We start from the raw sequence: 17,851 nt of genomic DNA, 5'->3' as shown, positions 1-17,851 counted from the left end.
TGAAGTCCAGACTGGGGAAGGCTGAGGCTGGACAGCAATCAGGGATCATTATCGTTGTCACATTAATGAGGCTTGCTTTGAGGCAGGATCTCTGTTTTGTACCTCACCTGAAAGACAACAGCTCCCTCAGTTTTGCAGTGTCATCCTTGACTGTGTGCTCAACACAGGAATTAGGAGCAGGAGGAGGCAATTCAGCCCTTCAACCCCACTCCGCCATTTAACATGACTGTGGCTGATCTTATCCTGGTCTCAATTCCACTCTCCTGCCTGCTCCCCATCGCTCTTTATCTCACGTTTCATCAGGAACACATCGTTCTTGAACCTGTTGATTGATTCTGCCTCCACTGCACTCTGGGGCATTGAGTTTCACAGATTCACAACCCTCTGGGAGAAGTCGTTTCTCCTCATTTCAGTTTTGAACCTACCGCCTCTCACTCTATATCGATGACCTCTTGTTCCAGACTGTCCCGCAAGGGGGGAGGCATCTATTCAATATCCACCTTCTCAATCCCCTTTCACATTTTCTATCCCTCAATCAGATCCTTCTTCATTCTTTTGAACTCCAGTGAGTACAAGCCCAAGCTATTTAACTGCTCCTCATAGGACAGCCCTTTCATCCCTGGGATCAGTCTGGGGAACATCATCTGAACAGCCTCCAGTGCCACCACATCCTTCCTCAAATGGTGTTAGGTGTAAGGGAATGTGTTTGGGTGGGTTGCTCTTGGGAGGGTCAGTGAGGACTTGTTGGGTCGAGGGGCCTGTTTCCATACTATAAGTAATCTAATCTAATAAGCAGACCACAATTGGACACAATTCTGCAGTTGTGTCTCACATATGTCTTCCATATGTTCTGGTTTGTAATGTATGATCAATGCATGTTCAGATGGGCCAATGGACAAGGAGTGGGAGATGGAGTTTAATTTAGGTAAGTGAAAGGCATTGCTTTTTGGGAAGGCAAATCAGGGCAGGTTCCTGGACAGTGTTGCTGAGCAACGAAATCTTGGAGTGCAGGCTCACAGTTCCTTGAAAGTGAAGCAATGGATAGATAGGGTAGTGACGAAGGTGATTGGTACACTTGCCTTTATTGGTCTGTGCGTTGAGTAAAGGAGTTGGGATGTCATGTTCTGGCTGTCCACCAAAGTGACCATTGGTGAGGACACCTTGAGAATACAAGGCTCAGTTCTGGTCTTCCTACTATCAGAATAATGTTCTTAAACTTGAAAGGGGGCAAAAAAAGATTTGCAAGGATGTTGCCGGGATTGGAGGGCTTGAGCTACAGGGAGAGGCTGAATAGATTGGGGCTACTTTCCCTGCAGCGTTGAAGGTTGAGGGGTGCACTTCTGGAGGTTTATAAAATCATGAGGGGCATCGATAAGGTGAATATCCAAGGTCTGTTTCCCAGGGTATGTCAGTCCAAAACTAGAGGATATAGGTTTAAGGTAATAGAGGAAGAATTTGTAAGGGAACTAAGGGGCAACTTTTCATGCAGAGGATGGTGCATGCACGGAATGAGCTGCCAGGGGAAGTGGTGGAAGCTGGTACAATTTATATGGGTCCATGAATGGGAAGGGTTTAGAGGGATAAGGGCTAAATCATGGCAAATGGAATTAGATTAGGATGTCTGGTTGGCATGGATGAGTTGAACCGAAGGGTCTGTTTCCGTGCTGAATGACTCTCTGACTAAGACACTGGTTTAAATAGACAAAGCTTCTGAGACAGAGGTGACAGTGCTCCCACTGACCAGGTTCCAGTTTGTACAGGGCTCCGCTCTCAGCTGGATGGTTGGGAGTTGGAGCTGATTTTAAGCTGTATATTGGAGAGGAGTAAGCAACCTTTTTGATCAAAGCCTCCAGAAATGTGAAGGTAACATCTATGAGCAATTCAGAGCAATGATCTACTCGGTTATTTTGACTCCTGGGGCCTGCTGAGTACTAAACCTCAGTATTTAAGGATTGCTGAGAAATATCTTCATTGACTTGGACATTAATTGTACTTTTCAGGTTCCACAGTTTAATGAAGAGTCCAGAAGATTATAGCTTTGGGTTATTTCCCGATCTCATTGTTGCTGTCTACAAGGCTGTGAAGGACACAGATTGGAAGAAGTAATTTCCAAAAGAATAGAGGCTGCTCCTTTCTTCAAAGAGTTGCCATATCTTGAGTGGATATGAGACAGAACCACTTGCATGCTACAGGGCTAGAATGGAAAGAAGTAACTTTCATTTGTATCACAGAATCCATATAGTGTGGAAGTAGGTCATTCAGCCTATCGAGTACACACCACCCCTCTGAAGAGCATTCCATCCAGACCCAGATGCTATGCCTGTATTTTCCAATGGCTAATCCACATAGCCTGCTCATCCCTGGACACTGTAGGCAATTTAGCATGGCCAATTTACCAGCCTGCAGATCTTTAGGACCGTGGGAGGAAGCCAGAGTACCTGGCGGAAGCTCACACAGATACAGGGAGAACGTGAAAACTCCACACAGACTTGCCTGAGGCGGGTCCCTGACGGTGTGAGGCAGCAGTGCCAACTGCTGAGCCATCGTGCCACCCCAAATGTATAGCACTTTTTGTTACCTGAGGATGTTCCAAAGCATTTTATTGATAGAGATGTGGGTTTGGAACATGAATAAGGTTACATTTGTGCCACACAGCTGCCAGGCAATGACTGTCTCCAACAAGAGAGAATGTAACTATCTTGCCTTGATGTTCAGTAGCTGTGTGCTGTGTGCACACATTACCTTTAAGAAAATCCAACCCTGTGTATGTACGGTGTTGAATTCTACCCACCAGTCAGTCATCTGTCAGCCTGCAAGCTGCACAGACCAAGATCAATTCACAGAATCCCTACAGTGTGGAAATAGGCCTCCACACTGACCCTCCAAAGAGCATCCCACTCCTCCACCCCATTACTCTACATATTCCCTGACTACTGCACCTAACCCACACATCCCTGAACACCATGGACAATTTAGTTTGGCCAATTCACCGAACCTGCATATCCTTTGACTGTGGGAAGAAACCGCAACATCCAGAGGAAACCCACAGACACGGGGAGAATGTGCAAACTCCAAACAGACAGTTGCCCGAGGCTGGAATCGAACCTAGGTCCCTGGCGCTGTGGGACAGCAGTGCTGACCACTGAGCCTCAGTGCAGTCCATTCTTGCTTGCTGTAATGTCTGCTTCACGACTTGTAATGTGTTTTTTTGCTTTAAATAAACTAACTTACAAAGTTAATGGATTGATTATGGGACCATTATCTTAACTATATCATGGTGAAAGGCTGGACAAAACACTGTACAGATGAGGCCTATTGCACATGCGGCTTAATCTGCAGGTAGAATATACAAATGACAGTCTTCGATTGTGTGAAAGTGTATGAGGCAACATATGGGCAAGGAACAAAAGTAGGCCACTCGGCCCTTATGGCTGATCTGATTTTAACCTCAATTCTACATTCTCTGATAATGTTTCATCCCTTCAGTCAGCAAGAATCTATCTATGGTCATGGCTGATCATCGAGCACTACACTGTAATCCCTCCCTACCCCATATCCCTTGAATCTTCAGCCACAAGAGCTATCTCTACCCCCTTCTTGAAAACATAATGTTTTGGCCTCAACAACTTTCTGTGACAGAGAATTCCACAGGCTCACCACTCCCTGGGTGAAAACATTTTTCCTCATCTCTATCCTATAGAGTTTACCCCTTAACCTTAAACTATGAGCCCTGGTTCTGGTCTTCCCCACCATTTGGAACATCCTTCCTCCATCTAACATGTCTCGTCCTGTTCCAATTTTATACCTTTGTACAAGATTCCCTTCCTTCATTCTTCTAAACTCCAATGAACACAATCCTCACCAACTCAACCTCTCTTTATACATCAGTCCTGCCATCACAGAAATCAAATGGCATTCAGTCATTAATATTAATCACCGCATCATGGAAGACAGACGTTGAAGGTCAGGGTGAGAGGACAGTCATTGCCAGTTCTAAAATTCAGGCTTCTGTTGCAGTAAGCTCAATGGAATCATTGAATACAATCTGACAACAGCAGAAAGATGGGAGGTGTAGATGGAGGGTGCAGACAACGGTGTAGACAGTGGGTTTGGACATGGGGTGTAAACGGAGGGTGCAGACGGTGTGTATAGACAGTGGCATCGACAGAAGATGCAGATGCTGGGTGCAGACTGTGCTGTAGCCAGTAGTATAAACATGTGCTAGACTTTGCGTGGTGACCAGACGAGTGGCTGTGTGGAATCACACAGAGAGCAGTCAGTGAGCCTGACACAGTCAGGGACACCCCCTGGTGCTGAAGGTCATGCTGCTGGCAAAGGTCGCATTTCATCTGAAACTGTACTCCCCTCTTGTCCCCATATTCCTCACAACAACCCCTGGAGATGCCAGCCAGCACGCTGTGCCCTCGCTCAGTCTCCATTGGCCTTGCCTCCATTAGTCTTGACCCTCCTTCCAAGCTCCTACTTGGGCCTTCACTGAAGCTTGAACCATTTCCTCTGACCCTTGATCATGTATTTGCCACCTTCGACACCTTCGATAGTAGTCACCATTAACCTGCACAGCCCTCTCAGCATAGATACAGCATAGAAAAGGCATTTTGGCCCATTGAGTCTGCACGAACATAATTACAACCGAAGGCACTTTTATCCCAATATCGTGCTGGTGTCCCAAATCCATGAATGTTATGATATTCAAGATTTTTTTTTTAGATTAGATTAGATTACTTACAGTGTGGAAACAGGCCCTTCGGCCCAACAAGTCCACACCGACCCACCGAAGCGCAACCCACCCATACCCCTATATTTACCCCTACCTAACACTACGGGCAATTTAGCATGGCCAATTCACCTGACCAGCACATCTTTGGACTGTGGGAGGAAACCGGAGCACCCGGAGGAAACCCACGCAGTCACGGGGAGAACGTGCAAACTCCACACAGTCAGTCGCCTGAATCGGGAATTGAACCCGGGTCTCAGGCGCTGTGAGACAGCAGTGCTAACCACTGTGCCACCGTGCCGCCCACTAAGGTTGTAAAGTCTCTACCCTCCACTATCTTCCCTGACAGAGGGTTGCGAGTTTATAGTTTGTGTCACATCAGACTCTTGGAGCTGAATGAAATCTCAACTCTCTGGGCTTTTTTATGGGTGGCATGGTGGCTCAGTGGTTAGTACTGCTGCCTCACAGCACTAGGGACCCGGGTCGATTCCAGCCCCGGGTATCTGTGTGGAGTTTGCACAGTCTCCCCGTGTCTGGGTGTTTTTCCTCTGTATGCTCCAGTTTCCTCCCCACAATCCAAAGATGTGCAGGTTAGGTGAACTGGCCATTCTAAAATTGCCCATAGTGTTCAGGGATGTGTTAGTTAGGTGTGTTAGTCAGGGGAAATAGCCAAGGGGAGTGGATCTCGGGTGAATTTCTCTTCGGAGGATTGGTCGGGACTTGTTGCACCAAATGGCCTGTTTCCACACTGTAGGGATTCAATGACAGTCCATTCCAGATTCCCATCACCCTCTGAGTGAAAGAGTTACTTTCCCAAATCTCATTTGCGATGTTTGTAAAGGAATCTTTCAAACCATTCATATTGTTCAGTGTCCTTTAGCTCTTTCACTCCTTGTTCGATAAGTGTTCATTTTTTTTCTGATTAAATATGAGTCCCTGATGGGGTTTAACCTTGTCCAATCACGGAGCCCTGGCTGACAGATAAAAAGGGGAGTGTCAGAAGGACTGATACTCTGTTACCTGACTCTGAATAACAACCTGCCAACCAACCCCCTCCTTCTGTTACCCTCAATCTCCTCATACTTATTCTTGATACCCCTTCAGTCCAGCTTGTGCTGCCTTTGGGTGAGGTTGACCTTCCCTCCATCACCCAGCAACGTGGTCATCATCCCTGCTAGCACTGCTGCCTCACAGCGCCAGGTTCCCAGGTTCGATTCCAGCCTCGGGTGAATGTCTGTGTGGAGTTTGCTCATTCTCCCTGTGTCTGCCTTGGTTTCCTCCGGGTGCCCTGGTTTCCTCCCACAGTCCGAAGATGTGCAAATCAGGTGAATTGGCCATGCTAAATTGCCCAGAGTGTTAGGTGCATTAGTCAGAGGGAAATGGGTTGGGTTTCTGTTTGGACGGTTGGTGTGGATTGTTTGGGCCGAAAGGCCTGTTTCCACACTGTAGGTAATCTAATCTAATCTAATCCCAGAGGAGCATAGTCCCACTCACTCATTACAGACAGAGCCAAATTGTGGTGAGTTTAATCCAAGGGTCACCACAGCTGAGGCAGGGGGAGAGAAGGTGGCACCTTCATGTTGGTAGAGCCCTTCATTAATCCACTGCAACCCCCCTTGGGGCTGCAAGAATTCAACCACCCTCGTTCAGACAGCTCCCCTCTCTGTAAGGTAATATTACTGCACCTAGTTTCGAGCTAATTGACCATTGAAATATGACTATGGGTAGTCAGCACTGGCTGGGCAGGCAGCCACAACTGCAATGACCCCAGATCCAAAAAATCCTCTTGTAATCAGTTAACACATTAGGGAGCACAGTGCCCACTGCCTCTGAAATCCCTCCCTTACTGAGAACGCACTCTCAGTATTCACCTTTCTCAGTTGCCATCTCAATTTCACTGTAAATTCTGTCAACTATGATCCTGCCCCACTAGCTGCCTGATGAAGGAGCTCTGAAAGCGTGTACTTCCAAAGAAACTTGTTGGACTATAACCTGGTGTTGTGTGATTTTTAACTCTGGCCTTCTCACTGAGGCGCCATTTCAGACTGAACTGTTTTTCATTCATGATTTGAGACGATTAAAGCCAAATCTTCAATTCCCATCACAAAGCCCATTCTCTATCCATCACTCAGAGACAAATACCTCAGAGACACCTACAGGCAGCACAGAGTAACACATTCACACTCAATGAGATACTGACAGGCAGTACAGAATAACATACACACTCAGAGAGATATCTACAGGCAACACTGAGTAACACACACACTCAGAGTGCCAGGCAGCACTGAGTAACAAGACAAAAGTGAGGACTGCAGATGCTGGAGCTTAGAGTCGAGAGTGTGGTACTTGAAAAGCACAGCAGGTCAGGCAGCATCTGAGCAGCAGCAAAATCAACGCTTTGGACATCCTGATGAAGGAATTTTCCTGACGAAGGAATTTTCCTGATGAAGGCATTGATTCTCCTGCTCCTCGGATGTTGACTGACCTGCTATGCTTTTCCATCACCACACTCTCTGAGCACTGAGTAACATGCTCACAGTCCATGCTGCCTGGAGGTGTCTCTCTGAGTGTGAACATGTTACTCAGCGCTGCATGTCGGTGTCTCTGAATAACACACCCACACTCACAGTGACACCTCAGGCAGCATTATGTAATACACGCACACTCACACTCACACTCAGAGAGACACACAGCCTCCATTCTCAGTGACTGTCCTAAGAATATTACAGGTACTATCCAGCATGCAGCAGAGAGCGCACAGTACTATCCCAGCAACTCTACCTGGATCAAAAGAGTGAAGAGGGAATGCCTCAGATTGTAATTACTGAGTCCCAACAACTTTCAGTTTCTGTTTTATTTGGAATCTTGTAACCTCCACAGTTTCGAGATCAAAGGGATCATATGAAAATGATTAATGATTAGCTGTCAGTCCATACTACAACGAAAGTCTTACTGATTGACAGACCAATTAGCCAATTGTGATAGTGCTATGCTGAAATGCATCCAAACAGCTGAAGGGAGTGGTCCATTTCGAAAGCACACAGAAACAGAGACTGAATCTTCTTCAACTTTAATCTGATTTGATTGGCTTTGGGAGAATAAACACTAAAATTAACAGCCCAGACAGAGGAAGCTGCTCAAATTCACAGCCACAATGGTGCTTGAGGAAAACACTTGAGGAGGTTTTCTCAGTAACATGAGAATCCTGTCCCTTTAAACAGTGATAAAAACCTTGAATTGGAACTGGTGGCTGAGCAGGAAGGAGATCTGGTTTACTGAAGCAGAGACTTCAGAGGTTCACATTGTTTTGTACAGCTGGCACTTTTCAGCATCTTCAAGAGATTTTACCTAGCATCACAAGTCAACCCTGACCCGTCAAACATTCCCAGGACAAGGACAGCATGAGGTTTTACATAGGATAAAGCTCTCTCTACGCTGTTCCAATGAACTGCCTTAACTCCTGAACCTCATAAGTATCCCCTAGGCCAGTCCTGAGAAGGAGGAGCGTTGACATTTAGTGCTGAGAATGACCTTTGTCCTTCCAGCTCAGCCCTGTTCTATTTAAAGTTGTGTCTCCTCTGTGGACAGTCTCAAATACTCTACACACATTCTGATCTCCTGATGGTCTTGCTGAGGGGAGAGGGGAGGGTCACATGGATGAGGGCACAGGAGAAGCAAGTATTGGACTCCCAGTCAGACCCAGAGAGGGTCAGCAGGCTGCTGACACTGTAGGTGCTGTCCGAAGCTCGCAGGTAGTTGCTGGTCTGAACCCCGTCCGAAATGACTGCACCGTCCTTCTTCCACTGCACCTCCAGCTCATCGGGATAGAAGTGATTGGCAAGGCACACCAGGGTGGCAGTGCCCTTGGCATTGACCTGCTCCAGGGAGGGGGGCAGCAGGGTCAGCTTGGGCTGAGAGTTCTCACGGCCAGAAAGACAAGAGAAACAATTTTAATCCCTGTCATTTGAAGGAACTTCAACTCTCAGAACATTCACTGGTAAAATGTGAGAACATTTGTATCCAATACCTACCAAACCTGACGAACAAAGCAGGTGTTGTTTAAATTGCTTCTTGGGAGTGAGTGTCACGAGCAGGGCCAGCATTTATTTCTCATCCTTAATTGCCCCGAGAAGGTGATGGGGAAAGACAAGGAACAGGTTTGGACCCTTGTTTAGGGAATGAATGTGGGCAGTTGGAAGGGTTCTCAATGGGGGAGCAGTTTAGTGACAGTGATCAGAACTCAGTGAGATTGAGAGTATGGATGGAAATGGAGAACCATGCAGCAAGTGTTAACGTTTTCACTTGGGAATAAACTATTTTACTAAACTGTGCGATGATTTAGTAAAAGTGGACTGGAACCAATGCCATCATGTGAAATCAATGCCAGGGCAGTGGGATCCCTCAAAAGAAAAGACAGAGATTGTTCAGAATCTTTTCCCACAATGAGTAAGGGTGGGACTCCCAAATCTAGAATCTCAGCCTGGGATGTCAAAAGGCAGCCAGAGTAGGGAAGATTAAACAGGGAAGGTGATGTTGGTTATCTGGAGTTATCTGCAGAAAGCCCAGAGGAGGATCGAAAATGCAGGGGTGACATTGAACAGGACCTGAGGAAGGCAAAGACAAGATTAACTGTGTCCAACTGAATCAAAGAAATCCCAACAAACAAGAGTATGGGGGTCAGGTACTGACATGGATTGAGAACTGGTTGGCAGACAGGACAGGAAGGGCGAGTCTTTTTCTGAATGGCAGATATTTACCAGTTGGGGTACCACAGGGATCAGTCCTTGGTACCCAGTTATTCATAATATATAATAATAGGGTCAGAGTCAGAGAGACCCAAAAGGCCCAACGGAACATTGTGTCAAAAAACAACTCAATACTTCTCATCAATTTACCAGCATGAGAGAATTAGATGCGGTATGTGTTCAAGAAGGAATTAGATACAGTTCTTAAGATTAATGAGTTCAAAGAATGTGGGGAGCAAGCAGGAACAGGGGACAGTGTTGGATGATCGGCCATGATCATATTGAATGGTGGAGCAGGCTTGAGGGGCCGAATGGCCTACTGCTGCTCCTGTGTTTTATGTTTCTGTCTGTTTCTCAGATAATGAAGGAATGTCTGTCGTCATCTTGAGGCTGGAAGTCAGATGTGTGTGCAGGTGGAAGATGTGGCCATGGTGATTAATGAATGCAGGTCAGTGAGGTGGTTCAGAAGACACATGGGATAAACAGTTTTTCTTTTTCCCTTGATGGAATGAGGGCATTGCTGGATTGGCAGCATTTATTGCCCATTCCTAATCTCCAGAGGGCATTTTAGAGTCAACCACATTGCTGGGGGTCTGGTGTCACATGGTAAGGATGGCAGTTTCCTTCCCTAAAGGACATTAGGGAATCAGATGGCTTTTTTTCCTGACAATCAACAATTGTTTCATGGTCATCATCAGACCCTTAATTCCAGATTTTCTAAATTGAATTCAAATTCCACCATCTGCTGCAGCAGGATTCTGCTCTGGTCCCTAGAACATTAATCTGGATCTCTGGATTAACAGGTCAACAATAATACTATTAGACCATCACCTCCCTTATCTCATTTTTGGTTGAGAGTGAAAGCAAGAAATTTGTTTATTCTGGAACTTTATCAAACCCCAGTTAGAGCACAGTGAGAGAACAATGTACAGTTCTGGTCACCACATTACAGGAAGGATATGATCCCCCCTAGTGATGGGGACAGTGGAGGATTTTGTCAGGAATGGGGAGTTTTAGTTTTGAGGAATGATTGGTTTGGCTGGGACTGTTTTTTTTGGAACAGAGAAGGCTGAGGGGAGATTTGATCAAGGTGTGTAAACTGATGAGGGCCAAGATAGAATTGGTAGGAAGGACTGATTTCCATCAGCAGAGAGGGCAATAACCATGGGGAGAGATTGAAATGAATTGGGGACAGGGTTCGAGGTGAATTGAGGAGTAATTGTTTTCACCCAGAGGCTGATGGGATCTGGGACTCACTGTCTGAAAGGTTGGGAGAGGCAGAAACCCTCATCACATTGAAAAAAACACTTGGATATTCACTTGGAACAGCGAAACATCCAGAGCTATGGAGCAAGAGCTGGAGAGTGGGATGGAGCTCGATCCCTCTTTAACAAACCTTGGATTACCCACAGATGAGGAGAACTTTATCCGAGAACATTGGAGCAGACTTGGATCCAAACACTTTGGGAAGGAGTCACATTGGCGTGTCTGTGTAGAATGCTCTTGAATACATTTCAAACCTTGCTGCACACCACTGGGCTGAGATCAAGGGTGAGGCTGCAAAGAGCCTCAGTGACCTGGGGTCAGGCAGGGTCACTGCTCCTAATGACCCCATGCCTCCTGGAAGGTGAGAGTGCGCAGACAATGGGTGAGGTTCAGGATCAAGAGACTCTAACCTTAAAGAAAGACCTGCATTTGTGTAGCACCTGTCCCCAGCTCAGGATGTCCCAATGGCTCTTTCCAGCAGACTTTGTGCAGTGAGATCCCAAACACAGTATGATAATTAGCAGAGAAATAGATTTTTAGTGATTTTTTGGGGGGGATAAATAGTGACCAGGTACACCAGAAGGAACTGCCTGCTCTTCATCCAACCGTGCCATGGAATGGCACCTTTCACATCTGAAAGACTCCCAGTTCAACCAAAAAAAAAAGTTCCGTGAAAGTGGAGTTGCAGGTAGGTAGGGGAGTGATGAAGTAACTTGGTATGGTTTCCTTTATTGGGCAGCGCATTGAGTATTGGAGTTGGGAGCTGTTGTGGTTGTGCCAGACATTGGTCATTTTTGGAATATGGTGTGTAATTCTGGTCTCCCTGCTGTAGGAACAATATTGTGAAACTTAAAATGCTTCAGAAAAGTTTTTTAAGTGTGTTGCCAAGGTTGGGGAGTTTGAGCTATCGGAGGAAGCTGAATAGACTGAGACTATTTTCCCTGGATTGTTGGAGGCTGAGGGGTGACCACACAGTGGTTTATAAAATCATGAGGGATATAGATACGGTGAATAGAGTAGATCTTTTCTTCAGAGTGGGGGAGTCCAGAACTAGAGGGCATAGGTTGAAGGTGACAGGGGAAAGATTTAAAAAGGACCTAAGGTGCAACGTTTTCATGCAGAGGGTCGTACATTTTTGGAATGGGCTGCCAGAGGGAGTGGTGGAGGCTGGTATGATTACAATATTTAAAAAGCCATCTGGATGGGTATATGTATAGGAAGGGTTGAGAGCGACATGGGCCTCATACTGGCAAATGGGACTAGATTAATTTAGGGTATCTGGTCAGGATGGATGACTTGGACTGAAGGGTCTGTTTCTCTGCTGTACATCTCCATAAATGTAATTGTATTTCAATCGAGCCCCTAACACCTCAGGCTCTCCCAAAGACATTTACATTTTGTTTTAAAACAAGTCACGGTTGCAATGTCAGGAAAGGGACAGCCAATTTCTACACAGCAAGATCCCACTAGAAGCAATGAGATCAAAGAGCATTTTTGATGATGTTGGTCCAAGGATAAATATTGTCCTGAACTCAACCCAAAGAGAAAGGAATTTGGTTCAGTTGGATGGAAAATGAGAAAATGGAAGGTAAAGGAGAAGGTAGGATTGCTGGTTAGTGATGGGATTGATTGTTACCAGAAAATAAAAGGAAGGGATAGAATTTTTGAATATTAAAGGAACCATAAAAGTGCAGGGAAAATGAACAATAGAACAAACTTAAAGGGTTTGTATCTAAATGCACGAAGCATTCCGAGTAAGGCAGACAAAGTGATGCCATAAATCGAGGTAAATTGAGTTTCCAAGGAATTTAAACTAGTTAAAGTGGAGGAGGGCTCAAGAGAGGCTATTCGGTTTCTAGAAGGCATACCAGGAGAGAGAGTACAGAAAGGAACAAGAGTCGAGCATCAAGCACAGCAGATAAGAGGATAATGATGAGAAGGAGGGCAGTCAATGCAGGACTGAAGGTGTTGGACTTAAAAGCACACAGTATACGCAATGAGCTGGTAGTGCAGATTGAAACTGGCAGGTACGATGTTGTGGGTATCACAGAGACATGGCTGTAAGGGGATCCGGGCTGGGAACTAAATACCAAAGGATATATGTCCCATCAAAAGAACAGGCAGATGGACAGAGGGGGAAGAGTTGCCTTGTTAGTACGATATTAAATTAAATCAAAGCAAGAAGTGAGATAGAGTCAAAAGGTGTAGAATGTGTGTGGGTAGAGTTGAGGAACCGCAAGAAATAAAGAATCTGATGCAAGTTATGTCCAGATCTCCAAGCAGTAATCAGGGTGTGGAGAAGGAAATCAATCAGGAGACAGAAAAGCCGTATACAAAATGTCAGGGCAGACCTCAATGGATAGGTGGACTGGGTAGCGCGTCTCAAGAAAAGGATTTCATGGATGTCTACAAGATCGGTTTTGGAGCAGCTTGCGGTTGAGCCATTATGGAACAGGCAGTTCTGGATTCAGTGATGTGGAATGAGGCAAACTTGATTAATGAGCTGAAGGTGAAAGTATCCTTCTGGAAAAATGATCATAATATGATAGAATTCCCCCTGTAGTTTGAGAGGGAGAAGCTGCAATCAGATGGATCTGTATTTCAGTTGAGTAAAGGGAACAACAAAGACATGAGGAAGGAGTTGACCAGAGTTGGTTGGAAGGGGAGCCAAGCAGGTAAGATGGTGGGGCAGCAAACAGCAGGGTTTCTGGGCATAATTCAGGAAGCAGAGCAGGAATTCATCCGAAAAAAGAAGAAACATACTAAGGGGAGGACAAGGCAACCATGGCTGGTGAGGGAAGTCACGGACAGCATAAAAGCAAAAGAAAAAAATGCACAATGTGGTAGAGAAAAGTGGGAAGCCAGAGGGTTAGGAAGCCTTTAAAAACCTGGAGAGGATAAATAAAAAAGCATTAAAGGTGGAGAAGGGGAAATGTGGGGGTAAGTTAGCCGGTAATACAAAAGAAGATTGCACGAGTTTTATCAGATGTATAAAAAGGAAGAGGAAGGCAAAAATAGACATTGGAAAATGAGGCTGGAGAAAGTATTATAGGAAGTGAAGAAATAGCAGAGGAATTGAATCGAAGCTGAAAGGTTGAATGTGGATAACTCACCCAGACTAGATGAACTACATGAGTGTGTTCTGAAGGAGATCACTGAGTAAATTATGGAGGTATTGGAGATGATCTTTCAGGAATCGATGGAGTCAGGGTATGACAGTGTGGTGGGCAGGGATCTGATGGGGGCAAGGGACTGGAAAGTGGCTCACATAACAGCCCTGTTTAAGAAGGGAGGGAGGAGGGAGAAGATGGGAAATTATAGGCCAGTTAGCCTGGACTCAGTTGTTGGTAAGGTTTTAGACTTCAATTTAAGGATGAAATTGCAGAGGATTTGGAGGTGCAATTGTAAACTAGGGCTGAGTCAACACGGCTTCATCAAGGGGAGGTCATGCCTGGCAAATCTGTTAGAATTCTTTGAGGAGGCAATGAGCCAGTCAGACAAAGGAGAGTCAAAGGAAGTAATCTATTTGGATTTCTAGAAGGCCTTTGACATTAGATAAGAGCATACAGTGTGAGGGCCGAGGCACTGGCATGGACTAAGGACTGGCAGGTTGGCATAAAGCAGAGAGTGAGGAAAAATGGCCGTTGGTGACTGGTAGAGTCATGTAGGGGTCAATGTTGGGACCTTAACTATTCACGTTATACATTAACAATCTGGATGGAGGAAGTGAAGACATTGTTGCTAAGTTTGCAGATGACATGAGATAGGTGGAGGGACAGGTAGTGTTGAGGAAGTGGGAAGAATGTAAAAGCTCCTGGATAGGCTCGGAGAGTGGACAAAGAAGTGGCAGATAGAATACAATGTGTTACAGTGTGAAGGTGTGCACTTTGGGAGGAAGAAGAGATGCAAAGACTATTTTCTAAATAAGAAAATCTTTTGGAAATCTAAAGCACGAACCTCATTCAGGTTTCCCTTCAGGTTAACAGGCAGGTCCAGTTTGTGCTTGGGAAGGCAAATGAAATGATAGCATTCATTTCAATAGGGCCAGAATACAAGAGCAGAGATGTACTGCTGAGGCAGTGTAAGGCTCTGGTCAGACTGCATTTGGAATATTGTGAGCAGATTTCGGACCCATATTCTAAGAAACAATGTGCTGGCATTGGAGGGGTTTACAACAATGATCTTGGTGATGAAGGACTTATCGTATCAGATGTGCTTGAGGACTCTGGGTCTGTACTCAATGGACTTTAGAAAGATGAGGAGGGATCTTTTTGAAATTTACTGAATACTGATCAACCTGGATAGAGTGGATGTGAAAAAGATGTTTCCAAAAACAGGAGAGAGTCGGTAACCAAGGCACAGCCTCAGTATGAAGGGCTGGCCCTTTCGAGCTGAGATGAGGAGGAATTTCTTCAGCCAGAGGGTGGTGAATCTGTGGAATGTATTGCTACAGAGGGCAGTGGAGGCCAAGTCACTGAGTGTATTTAAGACAGAGGTAGATAGTTTGTGATAGTTAAGGGGATCGAACGTTCCAGTGGATCAAGCAGAGAATGGGGGTGAGAAGCATATCTGCCAAGATCAACTGGCAGAGCAGATTCAACGGGCTGAATGGCTGATTTCTGCTCCTATTTCTTAAAGTCTTCTGGAGAGTTTCCCCAAAACCCTGGAACACTTAACCCACTGGACTGTGAGCCCTGCTGGAGCTGTTTGTCATCAGAACTTTGCCAAGAGACAACCAAAGGGTGAAGAGAGTGTGCATTTAGGTGGGAACTTCAGAATGCTTCCTAGCTCCTGGAATACCATGAGAACAGAAAGTGTGGTCAGTGACAGCAGTTGGAACTCCGGGTTTCGGAGCTTGAGCAGCAGCTGGTGTCAGTTCGGAGCGTCCGTGAGGCTGAGAGCTCTGTGGAGAGCACGTTTCTAGATGTGGTCACTCTGCAGCTTCAGCGAATGCAGGGAGAGAGGGAATGGGGGAGCAGCAGACAGTCTAAAAGGACCAGGCAGCTAGTAGTGGAATCCCCTGAGTGCATTGCACTCTCCAACCAGGATTCAGTTCAGAATCCTGATGAGAATGATGGTTCATCTGGGGAGAGCAGCCAGAGCCAAGCCCATGGCACCACGGGGGGCTCAGCTGTACAGGGGGTACAAGGAAGAGGGAGAGCGAGAGGAGATTCGAGAGTGAGGGCAATCGATAGGTGTTTCTGCAGTTGCAGATGGGAATCCAGGATGGTGTGTTGTCTCCCTGGTGCCAGGGTCAAGGATGTCTCTGAGCGGCTGCAAACCACCCTGAGGGGAGAGGGGGAAGAGGCAGCAGTCGTGGTCCACAATGGTCCCTGTGACAGAGGGAGAAAAGGGATGTGGTCCTGCAGTCAGAATTTAGGGGGCTCTGGAGGGAATTAGCACTGGGATCTCAAAAGTTAGAATCTCCGGATTTCTCCCAGTGCCCCACCCAAGTGAGAATAGGAACAGGAGGATAACACAGGTGAATGTGAAGCTGGAAAGACGATCCAAGTTGGAGGACTTTAGATTCTTGGGACCTTGAGACTGGGTCTGGGGGAGATGGGACCTGGACAGACCAGGCAGCGTTGTTCCTGAACCGAGCTGGGACTGAGTTCCTTTGGGGTGATTTACTAGTGCAGTTGGTGAGGGTTTAAACTAACTTGGCAGGGCTGTGGGAGCCAGGAGGGAATAACAGAGAGGAACACCAAGGACCACAGAATCCTCAGAACAGTCAACAAATCACCACCCAATGGGAAAGATGCAGAGGAATACAAATGCAAGGAATTTACAGATATCTGCAAACATGATAGAGTCATTATAAATGGTTCTTTAATTTTTGAATATAGACTGGGGTAGTAGCAGTGTAACAGGCAGGGAGGGGCCAGAGTTGTGAGAGTCTGTTCAGGTGAATTTTCAGGTGGCATCGTGGCCAGTGAAGAAGGCTGTCTAAGAGTACAATGGGATCTTGACCAACTGGGCCAGTGGGCTGAGGAATGGCAGATGGAGTTTAATTCAGATAAATGTGAGTGCTGTACTTTTCAAAGCCAAACCAAGGCAGGACTTTTACGGTTAATGGTAGGGCCCTGCGGAGTGTTGCTGAACAAAGAGACTGAGTGGTGAAGGTGCAGGTGCAGGTGCATTATTCCTTGACAGTGGAGTCACAGGTAGACAGGGAGATGAAGAAGGTGTTGGGTATGCTTACTTTTATTGGTCACTGCATTGAGTAAAGGAGTTGGGACATGATGTTGCAGTGGTACAGCAGTTGGTGAGGCCACTTTGGGAATAATGTGAACAATTCTGATCATCCTGAGATAGGAAGGATGTTGTTAAACTTAAAAGGCAGCGGAAAAGATTTACAAGGATGTGGCCAGGAATTGGAGAGTTTCCGCTGTCGGGAGAGGCTGAAGAAATGGGCCTATTTTCCCTGCAGCATCTAAGGCCTCGAGGTGACCTTATGGATGTGCAGAAAATCATGAAGGGCATGGACAAGGTGTATATCCAAGGTCTTTTCCTTGGGAACGGGAGTCCAAAACAAGAGGGCATAGGTTTAAGGTGAGAGGCAAAAGATTCAAAAGGGACCTGAGTGGTAACCTGTCACGCAGAGGGTGGTGTGTGTCTGGATCGAGCTGCTGGAGAAAGCGTTGGAGGCGGATAAAATTACAACATTTAAAACACATTGGGATGGGAACATGGATAGGAAGGGTTTAGAAGGATGTAAGCCAAATGCTGGCAAATGGGATGAGGTCATTTAGGATATCTGGTTAACACAGGCAAGTTGGACTGAAATGTCTGTTTCCACACTGTATGACTCCATGACTATGAGCAGCTGGAAAAGCTGAGACTTTTTTCCCTCTAGTGTAAGAGTCTGAGGAGTGACCTTATAGAGGTTTATAAAATCATGAGGGACATAGATAATGTAAATCATTCAGGAAGCAGGTGAAATTTTGTAGAAATGGCAAAAATATTCCCAAAGATCATTCCAGGGATGAGGAACATCAGTTATTAAGATAGTTTGGACAATTTGGGACTGACTTCTTTGGAGAAGGCTGAGAGGAGATTTGTTGGAGGAATTAAAATCAGGAGGGGCCTGGATACAGTAAATAGG

Source organism: Hemiscyllium ocellatum, assembly GCF_020745735.1.
Source record: "Hemiscyllium ocellatum isolate sHemOce1 chromosome 9 unlocalized genomic scaffold, sHemOce1.pat.X.cur. SUPER_9_unloc_3, whole genome shotgun sequence".
NCBI lineage: Eukaryota > Metazoa > Chordata > Chondrichthyes > Orectolobiformes > Hemiscylliidae > Hemiscyllium > Hemiscyllium ocellatum.
The sequence above is the reverse complement of the archived record's forward strand: the minus strand, read 5'-3'. Positions refer to the sequence as shown.